This window comes from Siniperca chuatsi, linkage group LG2 (genome assembly GCF_020085105.1).
Source record: "Siniperca chuatsi isolate FFG_IHB_CAS linkage group LG2, ASM2008510v1, whole genome shotgun sequence".
NCBI lineage: Eukaryota > Metazoa > Chordata > Actinopteri > Centrarchiformes > Sinipercidae > Siniperca > Siniperca chuatsi.
This window is the reverse complement of record NC_058043.1, coordinates 4,779,928-4,794,216: the sequence shown is the minus strand read 5'-3', so window position 1 is coordinate 4,794,216 and position 14,289 is coordinate 4,779,928. Positions and strand designations below refer to the sequence as shown.

Sequence of the window (14,289 nt, the reverse complement as noted above, 5' to 3'; positions counted from 1 at the left end):
GCATGCCTCTATGGAATGCAGTGTTGGTCTGTCCACCACTTTGGTCCACACTGAAATATCTTAATTATTGGATAGATGGCCACGAAATTTTGTACAAGCATTCATTGTCTCCAGATGACTCCTAAAGACTCTGGTGATCCCCTGACTTTTCCTCTAGCTCTACCATGAGATTGACATTTGTGGCTTTGAGTGAAATATCTCGACAGCTATGGAGGGATTGCCATGACATTTGGTAGCAGACACATTCATGTTCCCCTCAGGATGAATTGTAATCACTTTGGTGCACCTTTCGACATTAGACATCAGCATGTTAGGAATGTCATTGTGAGCTTGTGATATTAGCATTTAGCTCGAAGAATAAAGGAGAAGACCCACTGGAAGCAAACAAATCGCATCAATTCAGTGTCACATTTAGTTCAGTCAAAAATAAATCCTCTTGGTCTAGCTCAAAGTTTTGTTGTAAGGTGAGACTGAGTGGAAACTCTGAAGTGCACCTTCGCTTCCTGTAAAGCTGAAAATCCTTAGCTGTGATTCCACTGTTTACTACTGTGCATCACACTTCATCCAAAACCAAACTGCCTTCCTCTCTGTAAATGATGTCCAATGTATACTTTTTTACATAAACCTTCCCTTCATCATGTCGCACTCCAATACGCTGTTTTGACATAAAATACTTGACCGTAAGGAAGCAAGATACACTTGAAATGTAGTTTCATTGGGAACTAAAGCTGCCTGCCTTTCTCCTTCCTCTGTAGCTCACTGTATCTTCAGGGTGTCGTAATCCGCTTCTCTTTTTTTCTCTGGAGATAAACACTTGTCTTTTTCCTCTCCTTTGTTGTCCCTCCATCTCTCTCATTTAGCTCAATTTCTTTATTTGACTGTTATCACAACAGCAAGAAACAAAAGAAAAGCAAACAAGTTAGGATAAATTTGGTTTGATAACATTCATAACCACAGTAAATATACATATATACATACAGCACCAAAAATGTGACAACATCCAGCTTTACAATTCTGTCTAAAGGCAGAAACAACCGATTTTTAATATCAAGAGTAAAAAATGACAGGAAACAAATACAGATGACATTGTTTGACATTAAACACAGCTTTGCATTCATTCTTTCTCTCTCTGCCTCTTTCAGGAAGTCTACCATCTAGATCTTTGTCAGTTTTCCTGTCACATGACCTCCCATCCAATGACACTAACAGTGGCTGTGCAAAACAACACCCTTCATGGTGTTACAGCCTGCAGTCTGCACAGAGCTTCATCTTGGCTGCAGGCTGGTGTTTGTCAGATGGAAAGAGAGACTGAAAGAAAAAAAAAAAGACAATAAATAAGCAATTTATTTTCACTGTCTTGTCTCCTAATTGCACTACAAGTTAGAATGTATTGTGACATTGAAAACTTCTTACCTTGCAGTGCTGGCTCTAGCCTTGGTGGTGGCTTAGGTGAGATCTGTAAATGCTCGTCTATCAACAACATGGAGGGTGCTTTTGCCTCTGTAATTCTGTTGTAATATAATAAAATAGTTGATCACAAAAAAGACTATCCTGTGTACCTTAAAGGAAAACTCTTGGTTTTGCAGCTTTGGTCATTTATTCTATCAGCTATGATAAGCGATTACTCACCAAAGTAGTTGCTGAGATCTCAGAATGTGAAAACATCTAAAAAAAAAATTGGTCCAACTGGGCAACAAACTCCAGCAGTCAGACGATACAGGTTGTAAAAACGCCAACAGGCTAGCAAGATTATCTAAACCACATCAAAAGCAAGCACACCTGTAATGTCACAAATAATCGTTCATTGCACAGGAAAACAGTAAGTGCACACAATAGTTAAATGGACCATGTTAGTCAAGAGCAGCAATTGAATCTGTAATAAATGTATGTGTGTTGTAATCTAAACCTTCAATTTATTGTTAAAAGTGTAGAAAACAAGCATAAAACTGTCCAGTACACAGTGGATCTACATTGTTGACTCAATCCATCATCAAGTTGAATGTTGACTACATTTCACATCTGTATCCAGTGGTTTTTAAGTGTTTCCTCTGGATCAAAAAGTTGTCTGAACGTCATTGTGTCCCGGTTTGCATAAGAGCAAACAAGGTGCAGCCTCCACAGCACCAAATAGGTTTGCATCCAAGTTAGCGATTGGACAGTCATCAACCATAATTTGCATGAAAGCACATGTTTGGACAAGTAGTGACTTTTCATGATGTCCATGAGTGACTGACTCAAGTTAGTGAGTGATGGCCAATGGCTGCAGTCTACAGTGTAGTGAAGAAAAAAAGAAGCGGGTGCTCTACAGACAATATACTGAGTGGATTTATGTAATATTAAGCTTAATGTTAGTCTTTTTTTAGCAGGATACCACCAACAATTAGCAAAGGGAATGGCCTTCCATTATACTGTTAGCATTTAACAAATTGCTTGTCTCCATATTAGAAATCATGAACCAAAAAGTCATTATGATATCAATTATTATCACTGACAATGCAGATTCACTGCCCCCCAAAATGTTACATTCTAAATGAAAACTGTTTGAGTGCCAAATTGTACAAAGAGGAAAGAAATGTTTAGAAGGTGTGGATTAAAAAAAATCCTATTTCATGGCTAAAGTGCATAGTTAAGAATTACAAACCATATAAGGTAGTCATCATCAGAGCCTCAATACAGTACAAAACGTTTGCAGCAGAAAATAAAGAATGTTACAACCTTTTCACTGTCACAATAAAAACATGAGAACAATGGTCAAACTACAGTGACTGCCTCACTGTTGGTTTGTGGTTATTTACCAGAGCCATAAGACCATGGCATGGTTCTATTTTAGTTACATTCATATGGCAGGCACAAACATTCATTTTGGAGACTGTGAGTGTAAACCTCTATTTAACAAATTCTATCCACCAGTTATCATCCAGCTGCAGTGACTAATACAGGATGAACATGACTGTGTTCCCGTAAGTCACGTGTGTTGAAACTTACCAACTTTTCTGTGCCAACATGATCTTCCTTTTAAGTTTCGAAAGGTGTGCCCTGCTGTCAAATGAGGCAATAAAAACATTCATGGCAAGTTTCATTGATGAGTATTAGAGTTAAACCAGGAAAGAGCTTGTAATGGAGATTTCCATTAAAAAAAAAAAAAAAAACACAAGACATCTCCATTGAGAGGAGCTCCAATAGGAAGTTACTAATTGATCTGAAATGGTTGTAAAACTTGATATTATTGACTTTAATTCAGTGTCACAAAAGGTGCCCAACTCACCTGTATCTCCCAAAAAAGTTTTTTTTTTCCCCCTTTCCCTTCCAGCATGACAAGCTGTGTCTTGTGCTAAACTGATTGGCTCAATGTACTGTATGTGTGGTTGGCCTGGTAACTAGAGAAAATGTACTTTAATAGCTTGTAACTCAATCTTAGTGGTTTGGAGTTTCATTTAACTCATAGAGACCTGTAATTACTTGTAACAGATATCAGCCTCACTGTTTAGGGATCACTCTTACATTCGTATCAGAGCTGTATTTGAGCTGTATTAAGTTACTGCTAATGCAAACTGAACATTTTCTGCTCTGCCAGCACAGCTTTAATGGTTGCAGTTGATTGGCATTGCCTTGTTGTTGAATGTGCTATACAAAAAAATAACTTGCTCTCCCTCACCGACAATCAACATGGTCTCATTTGTTTACTCTTGCTACCACGATGTCACAATCATTTTGACAATGTGTGCGAGTATTCAAAAATCTTCAGATAGCATCTTTATCAAGTTGTTTTACTGTCTCATCACTGTGCAGATACATAAAACAAAGCTGCTTCAGCAAGTCTCATTTTCAGTACCTGAGGAAAGGTCAACACGTGTAACTGCATCACAGCAGAACACTCAAATCCTTGAGTGCTACTTTATTATCCAGACCAGACCACTTCATTTGATAGGAAAGTAAGCAGGATGTTTAGTTCCTCATGGCAAATTTCAGTGGTCATACTGAGTCATTTGGATGATGCAAAGTTGTCTTTAGGAACAAGTATGTGCGTGTTTGTGTTATTTATTTGAGTGAAGCATTTTTTTCAGCGTGTAAAAGGAAGTGTGGATGTGTGTGTGTGTGTTTGCATGTGTGTGTGTGCTTTTGTGTGTGTCTGGTCCTTAGTGCTTTTCCAACAGGCAGACGAACAATACCAAAGCATGGAAAATGATGTGCTCCACATCAGAAATGCAACTGAAGAAGAGCAACTTGTATGTTTGTTTACAGCGCAGTTTACATTATGTTTTCATAAAGAAGATTAACCCCCAATGTCCACCAGACACTGCACCTGCTTTTGCCCTCTGCCATACATCCCGCACATGCATGCATAGTTACACTATTTGGAACCTGTGTGGGAATGGCAGACTCCACCACTAACTATGAAGTACTACATAGAAAGGCAGTTAATGTAATACAAAAAAAGGCCGCCCATAAATATTCTAAAAAATGGGGTTTGATCTAATGCAGTTCTTAAAGATTATAACCTGAAGGTGCATTCAAAACACCAACACTATGTGTGTATGTGTGTGTGTGTGTGTGTGTGTGTGTAACTTACCAAGAACTCCAGTTGTTTCATTATTTTCCTCCAGTTTAGTTTACAGTGCAAATGAACCTGAAACTGGCTGTATTGACTCATGAGCAAGTCAGTAAATAACGAACGTTATCTATACTCAAAGTACATACTGCGCAGTGTAAATGCTTTGAACTACCTGACGCTATGTATCATACGGTACTTGGATTTAAAGTGCTAGACAAAAATGGAATGGAAAATGGGGCTGACAGAAAAGTAAATGATGCCGTAATGTGTTTGTTTTGTCAACTGTACTCTTCTCTCCCCCATTCTCTTCCTGGCTGTCATCGATTGGATCATGCGAAGAACAACTGCTGACAAACATCAAGGCCTCAAGTGGACCCTCTCGCCAGCCTGAAGATCTTGACTTTGCTGATGATCTTGCTGTCCTTTGCATTTATTGGACCATTGGCAGTGTACAAACTACACAACTATTCAACACAGGAATGTGTGTGTGTTTCCTCCTCTATAAAGGTGCCAATTTTCATAATTATTGACAAGAAGCTTGTATAAACTGGCATAGAATCCCACAGTAGTAAGAAAGCCTTCAACACTATATTTGAAATGTTCGTGGACACATGAACAAATGTGTTTAGTTGCGAAATTGACACTTCTTGTTGTGCTGTGGTGCGTTCACTCACACTTCTGACAGTTTAAAATCATTCCTGTAGGCTCTGATGATGTTATGCTTATGAAGTTAATGTCTAAGATCTGGGAACCCAGCAACATTGCTGCAATTTACTGTACAGGGCAACAATGAGCGGATTATCTATTAATTAATTTAGCCAGATTATCTAAACCACTTTATTTGGAAGTAAAAACCAGAACTAATTGATAGAAATGTTGATAATAATCCCTCACTGCATAGCAATGTCGGTGCCTTCCCAGATCTCAGCAATTAACTTGGTGGCTACAATGTTATTTTGACTGATAGCTTTTTAACCAAGTCTTTCGATTATATTCAAAGGAGCAGTAAGAGTCACTATTGTATATTTAATGGAAGAACATTCCAAAACTGGGATGCTCTCAATGTGAAGGCTGTCTGGCCAAAAATGTTTTCCTCCTTCAGAAAACAGTGTCCCCTCTTATTCTTGAGCTGGTTAATCTATGCCCAACATTTTTCTGAATTATAAATGTGGTAAATATAGGATGTGCTGATCCATTAACACATTTTAAGCTTAATGTTTTGGAACATAATAAAATAATTAATTAAATATAGTGCCCTGTTCTACACAGTACTCTATAATTGTGTTAAAATGTGTTCGCAGAAGGTCAATGGGTTCATCATCACGTGGAAATGAACTGTCCCTGCTCCAATAACAGAGCTTGGTGGAGGAAGGTGCAGAATTTCCAGGATTCTTCACCTGATTTCAACAAACAGCACTTTATTTCAGTGAAAAAAAAAAAAAAAACACTTTATCAAACCACTAGTTTGTTTTGTTTTTCTGCTTTTTCTACATTTTACGAGATGTTATTACATTATCACAAAGCAGTATAACCGAAACCATCCTTATCTTCCCCCCGCTGCTTTGGCCTGTGAGCGACGTTGTGCCAATTTCTTGGTTAACTTTAGCAACACATGGACGCTGCCCATTTGCTCTGAATAGATAAATCACCATAGTGGGTGCATGAAGATGTCCTGACCCAGAGTGTATGCGGTGCCCAGGGAGCATGAACTGATAGCAGTAATAAACATCAAGAGCAAAAATATTTATTTCAAAATGCTTTTCAAGAATTTATGTTCCTCAAATAGTTGAATTTCGACAGAGGGAAAAATTCGAAAATTAAGTAATGGGAATCTGAACCCTGCATAGCAACACAAACTCCCCTGCCAACGACAAAATGGAGAAAAAAATAAGAGCAATGACAAATATTTTCATTCCGTGTGCATTGAAATTCAAAGTTGCACAACTCCTGAGTGGCTGTTGATTGCTTCCTCATCAGACTGTTTGAACAATTGCTGTCATAAAGTTGGCATGAACAGTAGTATGTTTGTCACAAGTCTGCTTTTTTTCCGCTGCACACAAAGCTAATTTCTTTTTGATGATATTGAGAGCTTCACTGAACTGACAGGAAATATTTCTGTCTTGCTTTCTTTCTCTTTCTTTTCTTCCTTTCAAGAGGCTTTTGCGGCGTCATGGGTCAGCTCAGGTCATATGTAGCCTTTATTTTTTTTAAATATATTTTGTTGTTTTCATTAATTCATGGTAATTCAATTTACATTTACTATAATGACTTGGTTACTGCACCTTCATCCATGTTTCTGTTACTTCTTGCTGATGACACTAGCTTGTTTCTCACACATAAACATTTTTCCACACTTATTTCTGAGGCAAATTCTGAATTAGATCAAATTTCTAAGTGGTTTAAACTGAACAAACTTTCTTTAATTGTCAATTAATCTAATTTCATAATAAAGATGACAAGTTAATGAATCAAATTCTCCTAATACTACAAGATGTCTTGTTTTACTTAATGAAACATTGAGTTGGGAAAATCATATTCATTCATTTTGAAATAAGACAACCAAATGGATTGATATTATTAAGAAAATAAGTGGTTTGGTTCAATGCAGATGTCTTTCCCCTTTACTACAGTTTAATTTACCCAGATTATTTGGACTGCCACTTTTTCTAACCAACCTTTTCAAGATCCTTTCTTAAACTACTACATTTTGTTAATAAATGTATGTATTTTATGTATATGTGCTCTTTTTATTTTATTTTGAATGTTTGTACTTTGCTAAAATTGCATTCCAAGCCAAACAGAAACGTTCTCCTACTGTATAATACATCTGTGAACATCTCCTCTGATAAAAGTGGAGGGTTGTGAGATCTCTTGTCTAACAAATTCTGTGTCTTTTTTAAAATGAGTCTTCAGCTGAGACTGATGGATAGTTACAGTACAGATTTACTTTTGGTTGTTTAAGTACTGCTGAACTTCTCAGTGCAACCTTTTACGAGATCCTGGATCCTAGAATCTTGTTTAACGTCTCTTAACCTTACGCCTCTAAAAAGTATTTCTGGTTTTATTCACGAATTTATATATAAATACATCCAGGTTCTGTTTCTCTCTTAATACTTCGGTTTAGATGATTTTATATATGCCTTACTCAGTTGGGTGCATTGGTCTCATTTCCTCATTTGTGCCTCCCAAAGCCACAACCTACATCTGGGAGGTTACTCTCAGTTATTACATAAAGCCAGTGTAAACATAGTGGTAAGATAGTGTTTGAAAAACAATGGAGGGCTGAAATTCTCTACCAGTGAAGGGCTCAAGATAAGATGTGGATATAAAGAGTTTCTAGCACCAAGGTTAACACTAGTTGTCAACACATAGGCCCCTAGAGATATAAATGGAATGAGCTGGTCAAGTGAGAGAATTTTGGCCAGTAGATGAAGTAATTTTCCATCATGGCCTCAGTGAAATGCTTCTCAAAGCTGCCTAAAAGTGAATAAGCTAATACATTTAGTAAAAGCCAAGAGGCCAAGAGATTGAAACACAGTCGAATTAAAGCAAAAATCGAACATCTGTTACACCAATTTGTGTTACACATGACTAAGGTAGGTCAGGTGAGCCAGCGTCTACCTCTGCAACCCAATGGACAACAGACCGTTTGGGTCATTTTTATGCGCCTTCCCTGTTATTTGAATAGTATTGGATATGTAAACAAGTCTTGTGTTTGTTCTTTTCTTCATCACACAGTTTGCCAGCCTCAACATTAACATGCCTGTCTAAGTATTCAAATCATTCACCTACTCTTTTCAACGGGTTATTTCCTTGGTAACACTGAAAATGCTCAGCCATGAGAGCAATGAATGCTTTCGGCTAAAAGTCTGTTTTCAAGTTGACCTTCTACCCTCTGATTGTTCTGCCGAGTGCTCTTTGATGCACCAATTACAAAGTTATAAAAAGGGACACGTTTCTTAAGATTTTGAATACCTGCATGACTTAAGACTTTTCAAGGAGGGCTTGAAAGTAAACTTTTGAATCCCCAGGCAATATGACTATTATTATAAAGTGACCAACCAAAGTTTCCAACAACATTAGGAGTCACTGCATCCATTTCAGCACATTTGTTGTTGTTGATGATAAATGTGCTCAGAAAATTGAATGGCATGCTGCCCACTGGAATTTGAAATTCCTAGTGTACAAATTGAAATTTTGGCCTCACTGTCGTGCTAGAGGAAAGGTTGAGAAAATCACCCAAATACTGGGATTCATCCTCTGAGGATCATTATTATTCTCATCTTATTTCATGGAAATCCAACCATTAATTTTCAAGATAGCTTGTCGTGGAAAAATGGTTGGTCAAAGAGAAAATATGACCTTATAGTGGGTGCTGGAGAAAAGGTTACAGGGTCAACAAAATCATCCTCTGTGGACCATTCATATTTATTCCAAACTGTAGCATGCCTGCAATAAACCTTATTAAGACTTTAAGCAAATATTACAGCAACACTACAAATTCCCCGGGTAAAAATACAGTAATGTATGATGAGACAATGCACTGAAACTTCACATAGTACAACACAGTAAGTACCTAAAGGAATGATAGTGATAACATGGAATAAACACGACACAGTGTGATAAAATTAGTATAAACGTACTATTAAGTGCAATAGAGACACGAGACACCGGAGGAGTACTGTAGAAATACTACAGTCACCATTAAAGACCACTGACCTCATTTAGCACCATGGACAGAGCCTGCATAGGATTATTATGACATCAAAACACTGAACAACTGTAAAACAGTACAGTGAGGGGTGGACACAATAACAGGAACACCTGACCACCAGTAGAATAACACTGCATTAAACACTATTGTGGCATTGAGTTTTGAATTTGAGCTGAATTTGTGATGTTGGATTGCATTCTAATGGTTTGCATTGTACTGTAAGGTGCTGCAGTTGTTTTGTCTGCATATAGGCCTAATACTATATTTGTTAAGGTGGTATTTAAGTTGCTAAAGATTTAGTATTTATACTGTAGCCTGTAAAGAAAATAGTGTAGCCATTCAAAAGAAAAGAAGAAAAAAATGACCCATAAGTTAAGTATAAACCCTCTGCAGAATATTAGACGACATTTGTAGTGAGGGAGTGAAATACTGTGCTGCTGTGGTTAGTGGTGGAGGGGGTCGTCCACCAGTCGGAAGGTCGGCGGTACGATCCCGGCTTCCCCCAGCTGACATGCCTTAGGCAAGACCGATGAACCCCAAATTGAATAATCGAATAGAAAAACAAACTTGAAACAAACATCTGAGCTGCTGCTGTTACTTCTGCTTGGACCATCAGCTTCCCCGTGTTCCTGTATTTCCACAGCCGCGTGCACTCCAGCGCCTGCTCAGGGGCGCGCGGGGGGGGGGGGTTGACGGGTGCGCGCCTGAGAATCTGAGCGTGTGCCCGTGAGTCAGTTAAGATACCAACCAACTCGTGAAATGTGTAGGAGGAACTGCCACTTTAATGCTTCTTAATGCTGCATTCATTCGCTGCTCGTAAATCTCCACTTCCCTGTTTGAAAACTGAAAACATTGCTCTGTCACTTAGCGGAGCCTTTAAGTGCTTATAGTTGGCAGAATGATGAGTAGAAAAAGTGCATCAGGCACGTTTAAGTTTTATCCTGGCATCTGTAGATTTTGGACATTTCACACAGAAGTAGGCCTACAACTTGAGGTCAACAAAAGAGTTATCCGACTGCTTTTTAACTTTGGTTAAAACTAAAAAAAAAAAATAGTCAGGCTTATACAACACCAGCCATTCCTATTGGCTGTTGCACGAAAACAGAAAGCAAGAAGAACGCCTTCAAAATTTAAATCGCTCGGGGGAGTAGAAAATGTTTTATTTCTCACCGACAGAACACCTCCAGTCCACTTTCTACTGCTTCGCTCGTGTAACGGCGCACTTAAAATAATTCCGACGTTGTCTGCGGGCCCTGAAGGCGTCCGACACACAGCTCTCCTGTTGCTCTGAGAGGAGGCAGGCCGGTGATTTTCCACTGCCGCTCAAGTCTCTGGTCCCCCTGTTTTAAGAGACAAAGGTCAGAAAGAGAGGCTTATAAGCAGGCTAAAATATAGCCTACCGACGCATCCAGCCCTCAGTCGCTCTCACGGACACAGGAGGACACGGACAAGACGAAACAAGGGACGGCGCTCAAAGGACATTAAAAGGACAAAATAGGCTAATATACAAAATCACATCAACAGAACAGGTAACGGGAAAAAAACATCCTCGTTGCACACCTATAAAGCAGGGCTGGGGGGGCGGATGACTGTGCTGCTCTCAGTCGTTTTCATCAGATTTTTAACGGTGATTTGAATGCATTTATTTAGCCTGTATCTGTATTGTGTCTGAATGAGAGCGGAGTTTGTTTGTTTGTTTTTTTTTTGCAAAGCATCAAGAGCAATTAAGAAGAGTTGATGTGCATTTATGGGTGGACAAATCAATTAGCAGTGTTTGGTTGTATTTCTTGGTGGTTTGGCTGGTGGTTGTGTTTGCAGGGATGTGTTTCCTGGTGAGGCTCGGTGGGGAAGCTGCGATGTCAAATTTTGATAAAGGCTGTTCTCGCCGTGCGTTCGCTCGTGCGCTCAGGAAGGATCGCTGGTGGATTTGCATTTTCTTAATAGCTTAAATGCAATACGATCCGTGGTTGATCCGTAAAATATGTTTTGTTAGTTTTTTTGTTTTTTTTTCCCCCCATGTGTTTTTCACGTGTTAGATGTAGACTATTTTCCACATGCGCGTGTGAAATGCGTTTAAGGGATCTTTAATTTTTGAATACATGTTTGTGTTTTTCAGTGGGCCTATTGTTTAGGAGCAGTCCATGTTTTTAGACTTTCAGGTCTTCGCTGGTTATTTTCTTTTTCTATAGCCTACACTGTCGTACAGCCTTTGTCTTTTTAAATTGTTTACATATATATATATTTGTAGGTTATTCAAAGGAAATTCTAGTGTCATTTACTTTCGCTTTATTTTATTGCCTTTATTTCATTTAACTCCGCTTTGCCAGAAAAGGGAAGTGAAGCGCTCGGAGCGGTGAGAGGGCGGAGATGCTCGTCAGTCGCACGTTGCACATCGTGCGCTGCTTCTCCTAACCATGAGCCTTCTCTCTCTCTCTCTCTCTCTCTCTCTCTCTCTCTCTCTCTCTCTCTCTCTCTCTCTCTCTCTCTCTCTCTCTCTCTCTCTCTCTCTCTCTCTCTCTCCCTTTGTCTCGCTTCCCCCCCCTCCCTCTCTCTCTGTCGGATCTCTTGGCTTAATTTGGTATCTTTGTTGCACTTGCTGTGACAATGAAGACGACATTTTGGAATATGTTCAGAGCTTCGTTTTTAATATGGGAAAACCTGCAGTTATGTATATTTTTTTGGGGTAAGGTTGCAAATACAACATGTGGTGTTGACGCTGCAGGGGAAGTATAGACAGTTTCCAAGTACACCACAAAAGTCTAATGCATGTACAAGTGCATCTTTTTTGAAGCACAGCTCTGCATACCGTTTCGACTTGTCTTCTTAATTATGGTTGCTGTATGTGGTATTCATTCTTGGGTCTGTTAGTATGTTAGTAGTGTCTCTTGAGTCGATTTGCAGCTTTGTAATGGCTGAAAAAGAAAACTGTTTAATGAGAGCTGCAAAGTTTCTGGAGTTTGGTTGGGTTTGTGACAGCAGTTAGCTGGTTAATTTATTTTTATTTTTTTTTCAATTTTCAAAAATTACCCAGTTTTTTAATGTCTACCAATCCTCTAATGGAACACTGTACAAAACATCCAGGCAGCCATGTAGGCTATTAATAGATTTTAAAAAATGCTATCTGCATGGCAAAACTTGAGTTTCAGTTCTTCATCAGAATAAGTTGAAAGATGATTTGATTTACAGCTGTCAATTGCTGGTATTTTGTGCACAAAATTGCCAGCGTTTTGCCCAGAATTGTACTTTTGGCAGGATGGAAAACCCCTTGAAACAGTATTTAGACCACCTCGGTTCATTAAAACTCTCCCCAGAAACCCAGAGTGAAGAATTTCTCATTGGTTAGCAGCTCTTGAAGATGCGGTGACCAACCACACTTAGTCAGCGTTTGAGGGAAGTGTCGAAGGTGGCAGAAATGTTTTTGAAACAAAGTGTAATTTCCTTGTAGCTGTAGTTGGGGTTGAACCTCCATCGATTTCAAACTGGAAGACACTGACTGGCTGATAAACTGGTCTACAGGTCCTACCATTGTCACTATAATGCAGGCACAAAGCTGTGTGTGTGTGTGTGAGAGAGCTCCTTGCCCTGAGTTTAATCTAATCTTGGCTGCTGTAGAGTCCTCGTAGAGCTGATGTGTGACACTCTTTTGAATCGGCCACTGTGAGCTCAGGATAGCATCAGAGCTATCTCATCCAGAGACTCACCTCAGGTTTGACTATAATGCTCGCTTTGTGTCATATCTGCACACAAGCTTGAGCTTGAGTGTGTGCTGTGGTGTGACACATCCAAGCAGGCTGATGGAAAGAGTGTGATGAGTCAGTGATCGATTCTCTTCATGTGTAAACACCTCGAAACACTCTGATGCACCTTGAAGGTTGCATGATCCAAGATGTAAGGTAGTAATCCTTAAGATCCTTGGATTTCTTTTTGGATGGCGTTCTAGCTTCTGTGGGTGGCGCACTTTCTCTTGCTGCTCAGCCAGTGGTTGCTCATGCCAAGTATCCAGTTCTTGATCTGATTATGAAAAAAAACTTAACTTGAACACATGAAATGCATCACTTCCTGTATGCCACGGGGTATTTCATGGGAAAAGTATCCAATTGAATGTTTACAGTAGCAAATTTAACAGCTTTCATGGACTGGATAGATTTGACAGCTGTTGTGTTATACCAAGTGGACATTTATTTAAGTGAAAATGTACTGGAAGTAACTAAATTTGAGTAATTGTTTGTCTTCCTGTCAGTCAAAGCAGCACTGAAAGCTGCGTTATTAACAGCAGGCTTGTTTGCTGTTAAATCATGTATTAAGTCAGTAACCTGAGGTTAGTGGAATGTGTGTGTGTTGGTGAAATCTCCACCACAGGCACGACAGCCTTCCCAGATTGGTTTCTACAAATGAAAACTGAGAGAGGGAGCGAGCCTACAGTGACAAAGCGAATAATAACATCACCCAGCTTCGCTGTAGGAGCTCCTGTCAGACTTTTATGACTGTGTGTCCTTTCTGCTCTGGCTGGACCTTCGCTTTTACTGTACATATTAACCAGCGTGAACCACTGACCCACATACACTCACATTAGTACACAACATCTTCAATGTCATTAGGGCTGCCCCATTAATCTTGGATGATTTTGTATAATTGCGTTGTAGCTGTAGTTTGAACAGCTTATACTCATGGTCAGCAGCTTTGAAAGATTTCATTTACCTTGGCAGCTGGAGGTGAAAGCAGTTGTTTTAATATGTTGATTTACAGCCAGCTCTCATGAGGGACTTAATGTTAATAAAAGGAACGTCAGTTATTTTTGTAGCCTGGTGCCAAGTGCACATCTTCATGGATTGTGATGGAAGGTGAACGACAGACTGTAACAGACCAATGCCCCCTTGTGGTCGCTGGACCCATTTACCAATGGATGATGGGATGTGTTGGATGAACTCTGCATCAAAATGAATTATCAGAACAACTAGAAATGGGAAGTAGCAAGCAGAAGCAACTTTTTAAATGAAAGATCTTTGGACATTTACGGTTCCAC

The 14,289-nt window shown here is 39.3% G+C and overlaps 1 protein-coding gene and 1 long non-coding RNA gene across 3 annotated transcripts in view; one reads left to right on the top strand and one right to left on the bottom strand.

The window, feature by feature from the left end:
* Positions 1-1,142: 1,142 nt before the first annotated feature.
* On the bottom strand, positions 1,143-4,885 carry LOC122887871. Its single transcript, XR_006380628.1, has 3 exons — positions 1,630-4,885; positions 1,414-1,508; positions 1,143-1,308 (listed from the first exon to the last, which is right to left on the bottom strand). It is a non-coding gene; the product is annotated as an uncharacterized LOC122887871 (long non-coding RNA).
* A 5,286-nt stretch (positions 4,886-10,171) lies between these two features.
* LOC122887842 (sodium- and chloride-dependent taurine transporter-like) overlaps positions 10,172-14,289 on the top strand; it is a 36,619-nt gene continuing 32,501 nt past the window's right edge. For both annotated transcript variants that reach the window (XM_044221453.1, XM_044221463.1), the window contains exon 1: positions 10,172-10,795. The gene's annotated coding sequence lies outside the window, so the exon portion shown is untranslated. The remainder of the gene's footprint in view (positions 10,796-14,289) is intronic.